The following is a 15,749-nucleotide window of genomic DNA, read 5'->3' on the forward strand; positions in this document are numbered from 1 at the left end:
TAATTAATAAAATTGCCCTGGAAAATATAAAAATTATACATTGTGTGAATTGATGCTGTTTTTTAGTGAAAGAAAATGTGTATATACTTGAGTAAAAACCGTGCTAAAATATTCTGAACTAACAAAAGTAATATCGCTTTTGACCTGATTTAGGATTTAGGACCAGTTTAGCGAAATTTGCGAACGAACTGATGTTGTTTGCTCAGGACGTAGTTTTGTATAGTAAAAGCGAAAAGCCGAAAAGTAATTTTTGCTAGTAATTTTTTGTTTTTTAAAGAAAACTATTCAAAAAAAGCGTTTTTGACTAAAAACCCGTGCTTAAGAGCTCAAAAAAGTAAATAAAAACATTTTTGATAGAATTTTAAGGTCGGGTTTAAAAATATTTCGCTGAAAAAACTGAGCTTTTTGCTCAAAATAGTTGCTTAAAGGTTCAAAAGGAGAAAAATATGACCATTTTCGACATGACTTAGTAATTTTTCGGCTTCTTTTGAAGCATATTTGTTTTGGACTAAAAAACGTAGTAAAATAGGTACTCAAAATAGACCAATATTAACAGTTAAGTTATGCGAAATTTCGCCAAAAAAACTGAGTATTTATCTCAGTAATGTGCTTAAGCGGTTGATAAACATAAAAATAAGTATTTACCAAATTTTGACAAAATTTCCGATTTTACCATGTGCTAAAATCCTCCTAACAAGCATAAATAATGTATTTTTTGGCGAAATTTAATGATTTTTAGCAAAATTTACCTATTTTTTAATTTATTCTTAAAGAACTTTCTAAAAATGATCATATTTTTGGTTAAAAATCGCGCTTAAAGATTTGAAACAGGCAAGGCAATGTAGTTTGTAACACAACTTAGGTTTCTTTTGGCTGAGTTAAGAGAAATTTTGCGAGTAGTGAGATGTCTACTCAACATGTGCTCAAAATATATTTTTTTTGATTTATAATTTTTTATTTTAGAGAATTTTTTTAACTAAATTTTTTGCCGAAACTGTGTTTCGGGTTGAATAATTTGATGAAATATTGGAATAAAAACTGTAGTTTTTGTCTTAAATTTCGCGAATTTGGCGAAAAAAAACTGGAGCTTTTTGCTTTAGCAAAAGCTTTTCATGCATAAAACAGTTGATAAAGACAACGTGGTTTGGTGACTTTTAAACTGGATTTTAACAAAATTTCCACTTTAAAAAAGTTTTAAAATACTCGTAACCGGCAAAAATAATGAATTTTCTCTTTTTGACTTTTGTAAGCAATCTGTTGGTTTCTTTTACCGAAATTTTGTATGTAACGACTCGTAAGAAGACGAAATTTGTCAAAATAATTGCGTCGTTAATTGAGAAAATTCTCGATAAATAGAGGAACAAGGAGTATCCAATTTTTCCCTTATTTTATGTACATATTTACTAATTTTTTTGAATTATTTTTGACAAAGTTCTTTGAATTCATTATTTTGTTTCTGGTTAAAACACTTGAAACAGGCAAGACAAGGTAGTTTTTATAATAATGCAGGTGCTTTTTGGCTCAGTGAAGCAAAATATCGCCAAAAAAACTGAGCTTTTTGTTTAAAATATGCTTAAATGCTTTAAAAAGAAAAATATAACTAGTTTTTTTATAATTTTGTGATTTTTTGGATTTATTTTTGACGAAACTGCGTTTTGAATTAAAAAACGTGCTAAAATACTCCAGAAATTCAAAAAATAATGTAACTTTTGGCCTAAATTTTGCAAAATTTGAAAAAACTGAGAATTTAGCTCAATAAGGCCAAATAATTCTCAATGAAATTTGTTGACTTTTGTTGACAAAATTTCTTGAAATAAATGCATTTTTGATTCAAAAAAGTGCTAAAATACTCGAAATAGCAAAAATAATGTAGTTTTTGACTAAATTTAGTGTTATTTTAAACAGTTTAGGAAATTTTTATGCTTAATAATGATGCGTAAAATGATTTTTCATTTAAGGTTTCAAGTACATAGTTGCGTCTTTGATTCGCAAAGGTACTTAACTGAATCATTGGAAAAATGCAAGAAAAATTCAATTCTTTGTTTTGTCGATTTTTGGTTATCTTTTTAACAATTTTTTCTCGAAATAATTGTGTTTGGCGTACAAAAAGTTGGTGAAACACTAGAAACAATTTTTCCAAATGGAATGCCACACTTTTCTCTTTTCCTAGATGATGGAGAGTTTCATTGCTTATGGTATAGGAAACGATTAATAGTTTTGAACTTAATTTTTTTACGTAATTACGGAAAAATAATTGATAACCATAGCTGTTTTGTACAAAAAATATTTCTAATTGCATAAACGGCAAGTTTCGTAAAAATTTTAATTGTAGTAGGAAAGTGGGTACTTCTAAATACAAAATCAATATTAATACAGATCGATACATAATTAAATTTTCTTGCAATAAAAAGTGGGGCAATCCTTTTGGTAGCTTAAAAGTATGGGTTTTGTTAACTTTTTTGGAAATTTGAAAATACCAGCAGAAAAGACTATAGCTTGTCTACGAATTCTAAATATGTAATGACTTATAAAAAAATTATCGATTTTTGAAGAACAAGATGCAAATCCATATTGTTTTTTAGTCTAAATATTCATACCACAAAAAAATTGGAGGAAACGGGAAAACAGCATTCGTTTCAAGCACTTGTTTTTTCGGACACTCGTTATAAAACAGTAAATAAATCAATATATTGATATTTTTTATTCGAATATACAGGATGCTCAAAAACTGGCGCACCAACTCAGTGGTACGTTATTGAGAGGCAAGTGCACATTACGAGAAAAATGTTGAAAAAATTCCTAAAGTATTATTTTAAAAAATCAAACTTATTGTGTTAACTTCTTTAGTTTTCATAATTTTTTTATATTTTTATGTTTCATACCAGGTAATCGGTCCGTAACAAAACGATGAATAATTATTTTTAAATTTACTATCAGATTTTAGCAGTTTTTTTAATTTAAAAAAATTAAAATTCATCCCAAAAATCACAATGTGTAGATGTGTCAACACGGGGAATTATTTCCAAGGAAACCGTTTCAAAAATAATTTATTTTTATTGTTGCTCAAATTCTATTGCTATCATGACTGCTAGACAACGTTGCCACATATCATTTATCTAAAATCTAAAAATTTATCAATAACTTTAATACAAAGAATTTTTTTACTATTTTTACCCTTATATGTAACGAGTTCTCTACCACACACCATTGAGTTGGTGCGCCAGTTTTTGAGCACGCTGTATTAACTTATTTATTTTTGATTTTTTTGATAATTATTTTGATAAATTAAAAATGAAAATGATTGAAATATTTTGGCTGATTAAGTGTTGCCCCGCCACTGTCTCGTGACCAAATTTGATAAGTCATTTGGAAATAGGTCGTGCGAAGAGGGCGATGGCGAATCCGCCGTCGTTTGTTTTGATTTTTGCGTGTGACGTCTTCTCCGGAAAAGGGCGGAAAAGGCCGAGCTTCGACGCTTTGACGTCGGCGCCAATATTCCAGTTTTGTTGCCGCGACTTTGTTGAGAGGATGTTCCGATGATTTTGAAATAAGCGCGTTCGAAACGATTTTCCAAACAAATTCAAAAGGGAACGAAAATCCCGGACTTTTGCAGTGAACTGTCGTCATGCGTTCGATGTGTTGTTAGTGATAATAAATTATCATCAAGCACGGAATTAAATTTGTGTGAATTGCGCTGAATTCTGACTAAATATTTAAACACGTGGATTGTAAATAAGCCGCAACTGGTAAGTGGTTTCGATTTTTCCTTTTAGTTTAATTGATTGACAAAGTTTTGCGGTTTTGGACCGACGACGTTCAAGAAACTGTTTAATCTGCCACTTCCGCTTTTGTTGATATGACATGATGACCAATGGCCTTATAAAGCTTGTTAAAATGAATTAAACTATTGTCTAAACCGATTTACATAATTAGGTGCTGGGCCACAAGCTCTATTCTATTTTTTATGTTACTGAGATACACCTGTTAACCAATTGGTAAACCGAGAAACATCCAAGAATTAGTGCTAATGTGCTGGGAAAACAAGACAAGTCCTCAAAGACTTTCAGGCGTAATTGGCAAAAGTGAATCGATTAATAAAACTCTAATTGTTTGAATACTTACAAGAAATAATTTCATTAGACTTCCATTCGCGTAAAATTGAATGGAATTAATTAAATTTCAATTCACTTAGTTAAAATAATCGATAACTCGCCTCAGTTTCTTTTATCTACCATTCAGATGAAATTTCGTTTTGTACTTAACTAATTGAAATTCTGAGCCATAGTTCGACTTGAAAAATTGCACTGGAAATAAAATGCGAACTAATGCAATTTTCATTAATTAATTTAGTTCCGAAATTTTATTGTTTGTAGCTTCGTCAGTTCGCATCTGGAAATTGCCAGGTAATGGACGGATGGTCAATCAAGTTCATTGCATTATAAGCGGTTGGATAACTATTTATCTTGAGTGACTAACTGAGACATTAGCCCAGCAATTCACTGCTTTAAAATTTTTGGGAAATAAATTTCGTCTCTCGCTGAAACGTTTCGCAAAATAAACTTTGATCAAGTCCTTTATGTATTTCTGCGAGTTGTTTATTTGGCTGTGATCGGTCGTCTGTGCCGAAAGTATCGAATAAAATGCGAAAGCTTTGTGTTTGAAACGGATCTTCCGTAAAAGAATTGCGAGCACCCGTCCGAATATAAAGTTTGATTTTTGCAAAGGTTCTCCTAATGAGGTTTTGCTTAAATTTGCATCCGAATGGGAGTCTAAATTCGGTACTTAAGCGAGGCTTCCTTTCGCGGAAGCGGAAGTAATAGTCGCGAAGTTTGTCATATCTGAGACAATGCAATCGTAAAACGATTTCGTTTGAAAAAATTGCCTTTGCCAATGTTTTATGATGGTAAGTTTTGCAACCTTATTTATGTTTTCGTACGTCTATTCATATTTAAAAACGGTTTAGAATTTCTCAAGTAGGGCAACAGAATTGTAAAAAAAAACAGTGTAATGGAGTTGAAGCCGAGCCAAATGAACTTAACCGACTCTTATCTTCGAGCGTGTTTTGAATTTTGACTTAGATTTACATTAATCTACATAAATATGGTGGGATACTTTCTACCTACGAAATTATTTCCTGATAGAGGCGCTAAACTAAATAATCACCCCGAAAGGGGACGCCACACGTCGTCAACTTCCAGCGAACAAAGTTTACTCCGAAGGAAGTGTCGCGTGTTATTTATTACAACAAAACCCATGTGTTTGTGATTATTTCATACGAAATGATAAAGTTGAGAGATAACCAATTAGCAGTGCCGAAACTAGGTACTAGTTTTCAGTTTGGCGCCCTTGAACAAAATTTTCTTAATACTAGATTGCTACATATTACAATTTCTGTTAGAGACATCTCTTAGGAGGGTATAAAAACCAAAAAATTATACACTATGAAAACCTGAAAAAAAGGAAATGGTCCTGATCTCAATTTATTAAAGGCATACTTAAAATTACTTAAACAATAGGTACACATTTAATTTCCAATTTGAGATTTAGTCAATGTGCATATAGCTGAATACAGCGTGCTCAAAAACTGGCGCACCAACTCAATGGTGTGTGGTAGAGAACTGGTTACGTACAAATATAAAAATACAGTCAAACTTCTTTAAGTCGAACTTCTTTTACTCGAATTTCTCTCTAACTCGAAAATTTTTGTTTCCCCTTGCATTGCCAATCTTATTTACATGTGTTTAGCTTTCTTTAACTCGAACTTTTCTAACTCTAAAATTTCTCTAACTCGAAAATTTCTCTAACTCAAAATTATTTTAATGAACAAAGCATGCGCGAACTTCTTTAACTCGAAATTATTTTCGGAAATATTCGTCGTAAGTCGGAGCAGTGTTATGCATTTCCTGGAATACCCACAATTCTAACCTCGAATGCGTGTCAAAGCTTGTCTTGTTTTTGTGAAGTTTTAGTTTCGCAAAAATTGGCACATTTTCTAGAAAAATGGCATCTAAACGTAAACTTAAGAGTCTAACTATTGAAAAAAAGTTGGAGATCCTGAAAGAAGTGGACAGTGGGGTGAAAAAGAAAAAGATAGCTGAAAAATATGAAATTCCGTCGAGTACATTATCTTGAATTATTAAAACCAGAGCGTCAACGGTACAGTTTGCTCAGGAAATTGGAAATTCTGCCAATATGACAACTGATATTGTTTATAATTCACTAAATAAAATCAAGCGATTTTATGAAACCAATTGAATCAAAAAAACTGTACGTCAAAAGTTGGTCACAAGTTATATGCATTGAGAAAGAAAATATATATGTATGTTCATACAAATCTTTAATAATGTTCATTTCTAATAAAAAAATATTTTCAGTTTCTGTAACTCGAAATTTCTCTAATTCGAACAAATATTCGTTCCCCTTGACGATTCGAGTTAGAGAAGTTCGACTGTAGTAAAAAAATTGTTTGTATTAAAGTTATTGATAAATGACGGATTTTAGATAAATGATATGTGGCAACGTTGTTTAACAGTCATGATCGCAATAGAATTTGAGCAGCAATTCGGAAGTAAAATTACCGTTGGGGGCGCCACTGGGCTAGGTCGAAAACAGTAACTATAAATGGCGGGAAAATGTTTATTCGGATATTTTGAGCGTTGTACGAATTTTGGGGCTTCACAATTATTACATTGCCTATGCGGAATGATTATTGCATCTTTGATGCAAGAAACTTGTGTTGACAAATGAGAGATGACGAGGAAAACACGAATAACGAATGACTGTTTGGTTCACTTTCTTTACTGGAAAATTATTACAAAGACATTGAAAAGCCTACCTTTTGGCATAATTTACGTTTAAATGTATCAGCAGTTGTTAATCTTTATTGTAGTTTTGTAGATTTACCGCAGCATTTCATGATTTTTTCAGTGGAAAATTCTAACCTAAAATTCACACACTTCACTAATTTATTGGTTTCTTGAGCCAAACTTTGTGTTCGCTGTGATCCATTACTTATAATCTTTAATTAGATAACTGTTTGATAACACTTTGTAATCGAAATTTAAATATTTTTCACTTTTTATTCACTTTCATATTCCAACAATAAACACTTTATACCACGAAAAACCACAGAACCAAAGTCAGAGCTAGTATTTATCACCACGTACCTTTAAAGTAATTCTTTCTATTGTAAGTAATTAACACTATACACCCAAAATTGTTGAACAATTCATTAAATGTCAGTTAAATGTGGAATTACCATAGGAATTACGAAAATTTCTTTACTGTTTTCGACATACTTCAAAAGTCATCACCAGAGGGCGTCTAGTTAATTTTATTTTTGAATAAAAATAAATAATTTTTGAAACGGTGTCCTAGGAAATAATTCCCAGTGTTGGCACGTTTACACATTGTGATGTTTTTAATAAATTTTACCTTTTTTTAATTAAAAAAACTGCTAAAATCTGATAGTACATTTAAAAATAATTATTCATCGTTTTATTAGGAAATGATTACTTAGTGTGAAACATAAAAACATTAAAAAATAATGAAAACTAAAGAAGTTAACACAATAAGTTTGTAGCTCCAGATTTTTTTAAATATGACATTAGGAATTTTTTCAACATTTTTCCCGTAATCTGCACTTGCTTCTCAATAAACGTACTACTGAGTTGGTGCGCCAGTTTTTGAGCATCCTGTATAAAGAATAATAGAAAAAGTAAGACGTATGTAATATTTCAATAATAATAATGTTCGAATCCGCTAATTTTAATCTAAATATTGAAATTTATAAAGAAACCTTTCTTACTTTCACCTGGCAAACTTATTTATTATTTTTCATCATAATTTTAATTTAACTTTTGTTTATAATGCTTAAACCTGACAGACGTCCTCGTGCCGTTCACGATCTTATTTTAATTTTTAATCATCAGTTTTAATAATTTCGAAATTTTTTTTTTCGCAAGATGCACTTGTTGCTAGTACAGAAACAAAAATAAAACTCTCCTCTATAGTCTTTTTAATAAGAATTATCTTACTGGGTTCATCCAGTAATCATCAGACTCGGCTTAAACAAAATTTTGTAAAAACCTGACACCGTTAGCTCGCTCCAATTGTCTGCTTTCAGGATTTTTTTTGAACATTTTTAAGCCAATTTTTTGGAAATTCAAATTTTACAAACACAAACACTAAAGACTCAGTGACACAAGTCAAAAAACCGAAAGCCATTTTTCCGATGAAATGCAAACTGAACTAATTCTTGTTGTATACCAGTAGCTTAACTAGCAAAAACTACTTAATCTCTTATTGAAGAATTATCAGAACTGGAACTAAACAAAGAAAGTCACGTATGTTTAGAAGATATAACTTCACAAAACGAGTTTTCCAAAACAGATGCTTCTGCAAAATTATTGTTTATAAGGTTTCACAAATTTTTGTTTAATTGGAGTTTGGAAAACAAAACTAGACTTACTTTGAAGCCCCTTGAGGCTGCGCCCCTAGGCAAGGGCATACTTCGCCTATACCTAGTTTCGGCACTGCCAATTAGTGGATTAATTGGAATTTTTAGCTTATAACCTGGCCCGAAATGATGTTTTGTAGTGTTTTTTAAACGAATTTATGGTCTCACTGTAAAAATATAACGTTACGAACCCGGATTATTTAATCGATATTGCTCTATATGCATTTTAAATAGCGATTTTAAATAACCAGTAAATACGATTCGTGGTTTTTGTTACATTTTCGGATCAGTGGCTATTTGTTTAAAATTTAATAATCTAACAATAATTACCAAATTTTGGCTTTAATGTAATTATTTCAATAATCTTCATGAAAGTAGTTTCAGAAGCTTCAACTTTATTGCAACATAACAAGATATTTATAATTCGAAGATTGATCGAAAAGTGTTTATAATGGTTTTTCGTTTATTTTTGTGCAATTTTGTTTAAGAACATCCACTTAACATGAAATTTAAAGTCTTCAGTTGATATAAAATAAATTATTTGATAGTTATTAATTCAACTAAAACTATAAATACACTGCATTTTCAATTAAGTCTGTACAAAATATTAATTCTTCAGGAATAATTTTACGTATTGTATCACCTTTTATGGGTCGTAAAATTCTTTAAAAAATTTTGAAAATTTATCAAAAAATTGTAGAATATTTTTGTTTTGCCAATCCATTTACAATTTGCAAGAAGGAACTCGAATCTGGACAGTTGTAGATCAAAGAAGCTTATCAAAAGGGCCTTCGTTTGTAAAATAATATTGAACCGACAATCACTTCTCAGAGTTTTACCTATTAATTATTTTTTTGGGGTTTTTCCAAATAGGTACCTACCTTCTCATTGACTCTTTTTTAAACGAATTATAATTTTTTGGTGACTTATTCGTCAATTTTTTTCTGATTTTTGTAGATAACAAAGCTTTTTTAAAACGTATTATTAATTATCAGTTCAAACAGCACTGAACTCATGTCACTTCTCAGAGTTTTACCAATTTTTTGGTTTTGTCAAAATATTTTCTCTTGTTTCGTTTTTAGTTGAATTACTTTTTGGTGAATTATGCGGCAATTTTTTTCAAATTCTTGTAAAAAAACATAGCTTCTTAAAAAGGCCATTGATTGCAAAACAACAGTGAACAACAATCACTTTTTAGGGCTGCAATAATTTTCTGAAAATAGTGACTTTTTGGCTCGTTTTTAGATGACTAATTTTTGGTGAATTATTCGTTATTGTTTTCAATGTTTGCAGAAAACAAAGCTTCTTAAAAGGGCATTCAATAACAAAACAACAGTGAACTGACACTGCTTAGGGCTTTAATAAATTATGTGGGTTTCTCAAATCATTTTGTCATTGGCTCTTTTTTAAAAAGTATGTTTAACTGTTTCGTAACTTTTTCAGAAAAAAAAGCTTATCAAAAAAGCCTTCGACTGTAAATCAATATTTAACCGACCATTGATTTTTCAAGATATTTTGGCATGTACCTTTTCCTACACAAATAATTTTTTGGCAAACCATCTGTAAAATTTTCCTAATTTTTGCAGACTAAAAATCTTATTAAAAGAGCCTTCGAACGTGAAAAAACTGTTGAATCAACAATCACTTCTTAGGTCTTTAATAATAATTTTTTGTTTTTTTGCGTTTTGGTTCATTTTTAGATCAATTATTTTTTTGTGAAAAAATCGGCGATTTTTTCTAATTTTTGCAAAAAACATAGCTTCTTAAATGGGCCATGGATGGCAAAACAACAGTGATCATTTTTTAAGACTGTCATAAATTTCTTGATTTAAAAAAAAAAAATTCTTTTGGTTCGTTTTTAGATTAATTATTTTTTGCCGAATTCGTAATTTCTGAGTTTTGCAGAAAACAAACCTTCTTAAAAGGGACTTCACTTACGAAATAACAGTGAACTGACAATCACTTCTTAGAGCTTTAATAAATTATTTGGTTTTCTGAAAATATTTTGTCATTCGCTCGGTTTTAGAGAAATTGTTTCAAAATTTTTCTGATTTTCACAGACAACAAATCTTATCAAAAGAACAATCAACTGCAAAAAATTCTTGAACCGACAATAACTTCTTGGGGGTTTAATAAACTTTTTGGTTTTCTTACAATATTTTCTCTTTGGCTTGGTTTTAGGTGAATTATTTTTTGTAAAATTAATATTCGACAATTTTTCCTAATTTTAGCAGAAAACAAAGCTTCTAAAAAGACCATCGATTACAAAAAAAACAGCAAACTGACATCCTTTTCTTAGAACTTTAAGAATTTTTTTGGTTATCTCAAAATATTTTCTTTCTTTGGGTCAAAAGGGCCTTCAGTTGCAATCTAGATTACTAAACCGACAACCACATTCTAGGGCTTTAATAAATTTTTGGGTTTTCTCAAAATTGAGAAAATAGACAGTTTTTAGGGTTTTAATAAATTGTTTGATTTCTTCAAAATAAGTACCTACTTTGTCATTGACTCGTTCTTAGACGAATTATATTTTGGTGAATTATTATGTTGAAACGTCAATCATTTTTTGGGCCTTTAATAAATTTTTTGGCTTTTTTCAAATTATTTTTTTTAGCTCGTTTTTAGATGAATAATTTTTTGGTGAATTGTCGTTTTATACTGATTTTGCAGAAAACAAAGTATTTTAAAAGGGCCATCAAGTGCAAGAAAACAGTGATCTGACAATTACTTCTTATGGCTTTAATATGTACATTTTTTTCTTGTATCTAAATATTTTTTCATTGACTTCTCTCTACAATATTTTCCTGGTTTTTACAAAAAACTGCAATAGATTAGTAAACTGACAATCACTTTTTAAGGGTTTAATACATTTTTGGGTTTACTCAAAATACTTTTTCATTGACTCGTTCTTAGACGAATTGTTCGCCAATTTTTTCTGCTGCTTGCAGAAAACAAAGCTTCTCTAAAGGACCATCGACTGCAAAAAAAACTATAAACTGACAATCGTTTCTTAGGACTGTAATAAATTTTTTCATGTTCTCAAAATATTTCCTCTTTGGTTCATTTTAGATGAATTAATTTTTGTTTGATGAATCATCCGTCAAATTGTTCTGATTTTTGCCGAAAAAAAAGCTTATCAAAAGGGCCTTCGACTGTAAAAAGTAGTGAACCGTCAAACATTTTATTAATTTTTTCGTAATCTTAAAATATTTTGTCATTGACTCGTTTTTAGAAGAATATTTAGAAGAATTGCGAAAAATAAGATTAAACTTTCTTAATAAGAAACTAGTTGTTTGCTTGAAAGGGACAAGCAAGAGATGTTAACAATGGATAAAAATTGTTTTTTTGAGAGTAATTACTTAAATTGAGGCTACAAAGCTTTTGCCTTAACCAATGATTTTTCTCCACTTAATAGTTATTATTTTTTTAGGAATTATTTCAAATATTGTATCAGCTTTTATGGGTCGTAAAATTGTTGCAAAATCTAGAAATTCGTTTTGAAGGCAATCAATTTTTTTTGAATATTTTTGTTTTGTCTATTATTTTCCTGATTAATTTACTTACAATCATTTGCAATAAGGAGCTCGAATCTGGGGCAGTTTTATCTCCCTGTTCCAATCTTGAGAGCTGTCGCTTCAAGATGTTGTATCTTACACTGTCGAATGCAATAAAACCGTTATCATTATCCAGTAGTGAAATGAGTGTAAATGTATAAAATTTCCCAAGTATTATTGTGAGTTTATCTGTCTGGATTACGTCACAGACTGTGGTTGGAGTCGCCACTATAATCAGAGATAGTAGATTTTTCCCTAAAACTGCCTCTGCTTCCAATCAGTGATAACAAATCAATTAGTAATATTGTGAAATAATGATACCCTTATGAGACCGATGAATAGCGGAAAGAGGGTGTGCCGCAGGTGAACTTGAGCATAGAGGCATACAATTAACATTCACAAATCAATCTGTTACATATTCGATAATTACCAACGTTTGAACTCGCGGTTTTGGTGATTTTGTTGCTCTTCGATTTGCTTAATAAATTATTATCAGTTGGATTGGAAAGTCGAGTGGCACTTGGCTGTGAAGTCTGGCCGCCAAAGCGTTATTATTTCATCCCTAAATAAATAATATTTACATACTTTTTTGATAAGATAATCGAGTAAGTGGGTCCGAGTAAGAAAACTGTATTTATTATTAAAAATGAACACCTGTTAACAAGTTACTTCATTACCTGACATTTCGTTAGCCTTTGAACTGAAACAAACCGGCATTCGTCACAAAGACGCAACTACCGAACAGTTTTCCTCGTTTATTTATTGTTTTGTACCTACGTGCTGACAGATTTTAGTAGCAGAGAGTTGTAAACATCGCAATTATAATTATGTTCTGTTTATTTCTCTTCGGCATTTTTTGACTCGGAACATAGCGTCATTAGGAACGTGACAGTGATGGAAAAATAATACAAGATACCATCTCTAACACGACAGAATTTTAGAGATTTTGTGAGAACTGAGATAACACGTCACTTGTCTGCTATGAAAGATCACTTGTTTACTTCCTCTAACGATACCGATGATAATTTGTATATGCGATATCTGCTTTATTTATTACTACGCCCAAACTACAATTTTTACAAGTCAGGTTTTAAAAATAAAACGCTTTAAATATAGTCAACCGAATAAATAATAATGTAGTTTTAATCGAAACGCTATTCCGTGGTGTGCTGTATTAACCCTCTTACTGCAGCCGTATTATTTATGTATAGAGGGTTGAACTTGGATTATTTATACGCAAATCAGGGTTGGTGCGATTTTTAATTACTATTTGCCAAATTACGCGTCATTGTTTATTTGCTTTCTGTGTCTATTTTTCAGATAATAATAGAGGCAAATAAATTTATTTTTTCCTTTTGTTCCTCAAACACGAAGCTGCTGTGTTTGTCAGATCATCAAAAAATACATTGTTCCAGATAATACACAAACAGAAAAACATTTTGATGTTAGCCTTTTAGGACAACATTTTTTTGGTAAACACGATGCAGTTTAAGTGAAAAAATGTGTATATCAAATTATAATCCCCAACAATTTTATGGAAATTTCTGGTTTTAGATTATTTCCAAATATAAAATGTAATAAAAAAATTTAAAAAAGTGTTTTTTGTAATGTTTTATTTAAAAGATGCACTAAAAAGTAAAAATAATGATTTTTCTATCAAAAGAGAATAATTTTGCTTACAAATTAGGATTTTAATATTAATGAAAGCTTTGGGAACAGTGCGTAATTTAAGAAAGTAATTTTCTAATGCCGTATTGTTATGACTTATGAGTATGACCGTTCCCTAAGCTTTTATAAATTTTAAAATCCTAATATGTAAGCAAAAATATTCTTTTTTGATAGAAAAATCATTATTTTTTACTTTTTAGTGCATCTTTTAAATAAAAGCATTTTTTAAAAAAAAACATTTTTTAAATTTTTTATTTATTGCTTTTTAGTCTTTACTTATTCGAAACGTTTTTTTCTCTGAGATTTAGTTTCGCCGTATTAGTAACACCATTATTTTGCTGATTTGTGCAAACTTGTTTAGTGGTATGTGATAGAAAACAGCTGTTAGCATTACAAGAACATCCTAACCTCTGCTCTTTGTCTATACTCTATCGTCCAAGATAAATAAATTAAAAAAAGTAGCGACATTTGTTTGTAACAAAACGTAATAAAAATGATGAGGTATTAATATTTTTTCCAATGACCGACATACAGTTAATGTTAGTACAAGTTACGGTATGTACACATCGAAGACCCATTTGTAAACATAACCTAAAACTTTAAAACCCCATTTAACCCCTTTAGGCGCTATTTAACTACATAGGATTGCATTGTCACGCAGATTAAGTAAGTATAGAAAATTTCAAATCATTGGGACAACTGGAACCCTGTCAAATTTGGCTCTGAAAATGTGAAAACAGACAGACAGACAACAGAGTGAGTTAAATAAAAACTTTTAAAAAAGGATTGCTAGGGCGTTTTAAAATAACATGAAACATTTTTATCAGTTTAAAAAATAAAATAAATATGAAAAAGAAAATGTTAAAGTTTTTTCTTAAAAAATAAAGGAAAAACACTCAGGAAAACAACTTTTTTAAACAAAGTGAGTCTGCTTAAATAATTTTTGCTTATATATCTCATAAACTACTAATCATACAGAATTCAGCTTTCGCTACTCGTATTATTTTAGCTATATTTTTTTCTATCTGTGAATTATTTTTTTCAGAATTTTTCTACAATACCTTATAATTATAGTTAATTTATTTATTAATTAACAGTAAGTCGTTGAGAGGAATTATCACTTCTTAAGTTATTTTAAAACAAATAATGCTTTAATGCTGTTTTGTGCAAAAAAAATTAAAATGTCACTGTTTTTAACTTACTTACGTAATTTTGAAGCTAACAACATTTTTTAAAAAAGTTGCTCAAAACATTTAAGCAGTGCTTTTATAAAATAGGTAATATTTTGAAGAACTAATATTTTAAAATTTAATTAATTAATTTTAATTATAAGGAAGAAGAGAGAGATTCTGAAAAAACTTGCATTAACAGACAAAAATATAAACTATGTAATATCAAAAGCTGATTTTTGAGCGACTGTTGTAGTTTTTGATTTTAAGATATATTAAAAAATACTTTTAAGAGACTTTTTTAAGTCTTCTAATGAGGTCAGACACTTGTTATAATTATTATCAAACCTATCATTATTTAAGTTTATTTTTTATGTTACATTTTATATTTTATGTAAGAGTAGTTACTACTTTAGTAGTTATTTACTCCATACTCTGCGTTTTCTCTACAATTAATTAGTTAGTTTAATTACATTTCGTTTCACAACATTAATAAAATGTTTAATGAAAAAATTGCATTAACGACAGACAGTGCCATAAAACACAAATTAAGTTTTATTGAAACGTTATTTTTCAAAACTTTATTTTTATACGTTTTTTCAGTGTCAAGTTTGAAAATCTTTGTTTACAGATAAAATAAAGCGATTGGAGCAATTTTTAAGCCAAATTGGTTATTTCACGGGAAAAATCGTTAAAACTCAAAGATTTGCTAAAATAAGTGCAAAATTCTTGTTTTTGGATAAGTAAGTTGTTTGGGACATAAACAGTATGGTAGTCATTTCCAAAAAGAATTTCAGTAATATTTATTCACACAAATAATTTCAGGCAATTTTGTTACATTTGTACATATTAGTTAGGTATATAGCACCTGTTCAAAACAATAGTAAACAAATTAAATTT

At 29.8% G+C, this 15,749-nt stretch overlaps 1 protein-coding gene across 2 annotated transcripts in view; it reads left to right on the plus strand.

Annotated features, from left to right (window-relative positions):
• Positions 1–3,487: 3,487 nt before the first annotated feature.
• Positions 3,488–15,749, plus strand: part of Pde9 (Phosphodiesterase 9) — a 177,714-nt gene continuing 165,452 nt past the window's right edge. Inside the window, exon 1 of one of the 2 annotated variants that reach the window (XM_064356540.1) lies at positions 3,488–3,746. The gene's annotated coding sequence lies outside the window, so the exon portion shown is untranslated. The remainder of the gene's footprint in view (positions 3,747–15,749) is intronic. The other variant, XM_015979849.2, reaches the window with a different exon arrangement.

This window comes from Tribolium castaneum, chromosome 5 (assembly GCF_031307605.1).
Source record: "Tribolium castaneum strain GA2 chromosome 5, icTriCast1.1, whole genome shotgun sequence".
Classification (NCBI taxonomy): domain Eukaryota; kingdom Metazoa; phylum Arthropoda; class Insecta; order Coleoptera; family Tenebrionidae; genus Tribolium; species Tribolium castaneum.